This window comes from Chaetura pelagica, unplaced genomic scaffold, assembly GCF_000747805.2.
Source record: "Chaetura pelagica isolate M959 unplaced genomic scaffold, ChaPel_1.0 scaffold1780, whole genome shotgun sequence".
NCBI classification, from domain to species: Eukaryota; Metazoa; Chordata; class Aves; order Apodiformes; family Apodidae; genus Chaetura; species Chaetura pelagica.
Genome location: NW_009951695.1, coordinates 8,584 through 10,588, shown reverse-complemented (window position 1 = coordinate 10,588; position 2,005 = coordinate 8,584). Strand labels below are relative to the sequence as shown.

The window sequence follows — 2,005 nt, the reverse complement described above, 5'->3', positions numbered from 1 at the left end:
ACTACCTGGGTGTGTCGGAGGGGGGGGACACACTCTGGGATGGGACACTTGTCCCCAAAGTGTCCCCCCAAGCCCCCTCTAACCTCCCCTTCCCCCCACTTTCTGCCCCCCAGTCCCCCCCAGCCTCCGGGGCGTCGTCAAACTCAACCCCAAGAAGCGCAAGGGGCTGCGGCCCCAACCCGGGGCCAAACGCCGGGGGGGCACCAAGGTGAGTTTGGGGACACTTTGGGATCCCCTCTTGTCACCCCTTGTGTCCCCCTCTTTCTTGGGGGGTGTGACACCCCTTTTCTTCCCCCTCCCCCCCCCATTTCCAGGCCCGTGGCACTGCCAACCCTCTGCAGAACTTCAAGTACACCCGACGTCGCACCAAGCGCCCGGCGGCTCCAGCCTCCTGACCCCCCCGCCTTGGGGACCCCCCACCTTGGGGACACCCCAACTCTCAGGGACCCTCCCCTGGGCCCTGCCCTTTGTTCCCAAGGGCCCCTGGGGTGTCCCCATGGTGTGGCCTTGCCCAGTAAAGGTGCAGGTGAAGCGTGGTGTCATGTCGTCGCTTCCCCGGGAGCTTCTCAGCAGTGTCCCCTGCCAGTGTCCCCACTGGTGTCCCCGTGGTGTTCCCACTGGTGTCTCCACTGGTGTCTACGTGACAGGGAAGTTGGGTGTCGTGGGGCAAAGGTGCCCTGGGCCCTTATCCCCCCCCCCCTTATCAAGGCCAAGGCTGTGCCAGGCCATAAACGGGGACAAGGACGCTGGCAGGGGGTGGCACTGCCACCTCTTGGGGCTGGGGTCCCCTCGGGGGCCCCCCTGCTGCTGTCCCCCTGGGGTGGGGTGTCCCCCTGGTGGGTGTCCCCCTGGTGGGTGTCCCCCTCGGGTGCCAGCCCTGCCCTGGGTGGCACTCCCTGGGTGCCCAGACGGGTGGCACCTGCCGTGTCACCCCGTGTGGCTCCTTATCAGGGTGATGGGGCCTTATCGGGGGCACAGCCCCAGTCCAAGGCCTGGGGGGGCCTGAGCCCCTCCCTGCACTGGGACAGAGGCCTCAGGTGGTGGCACCGTGGCTGGGGACACTGGTGGAACTGGGGAGTTCCTGCTGGGGCTGAAGGGGGGCCAAGCTGGGTTGTCACTCCCACCTCCTTGGTGGCCTGGGACACACCAGTGCCTTGGGACACACCAGGGACTGGGGACACACCAGGGACTGGGGACACACCAGGGACTGGGGACACACCAGGGACTGGGGACACACCAGGGACTGGGGACACACCAGGGACTGGGGACACACCAGGGACTGGGGACACACCAGGGACTGGGGACACACCAGGGACTGGGGACACACCAGGGACTGGGGACACACCAGGGACTGGGGACACACCAGGGACTGGGGACACACCAGTGACTGGGGACACACCAGTGCCTTGGGACACACCAGGGACTGGGGACACACCAGTGCCTTGGCACACGCCAGGGACTGGGGACACACCAGGGACTGGGGACACACCAGTGACTGGGGACACACTGGTGGCCTGGGACACAAACTGGTGGCCTGGGGTGTGTCAGTGTCCTGGCACATGCTGATGGGCTGGGACACATACTGGTGGGCTTGAGACACGTACTGGTGGCCTGGGACACGTACTGGTGGGCTTGGGACACTTACTGGTGGGCCTGGGACACGTACTGGTGGCCTCGGACACGTACTGGTGGGCTTGGGATACATACTGGTGGCCTCGGACACGTACTGGTGGGCTTGGGGCACATACTGGTGGGCTTGGAACACGTACTGGTGGGCTTGGGACACTTACCGGTGGGCTTGGGACATGTACTGGTGGCCTGGGACAGGTACTGGTGGGCTTGGAACACTTACTGGTGGGCTTGGGACATGTACTGGTGGGCTGGGACATGCTGGTGGCTGGGGACACACCAGTGTGGGTGTCACACCCCAGTGTCCTGCCACCCACTGGTGACCTGGGACACCCCCCATCCCCACCTCCCCCCCCCCGTCCATCCCAGCAGCTCC

General features: G+C 65.8%; 1 protein-coding gene across 1 annotated transcript in view; it reads left to right on the top strand.

Moving 5' to 3' along the window:
• Nucleotides 1–2,005, top strand: part of NPC1L1 (NPC1-like 1) — a gene marked incomplete at its 3' end in the record, with an annotated part of 10,947 nt that overhangs the window by 825 nt on the left and 8,117 nt on the right. The window lies entirely within an intron of this gene.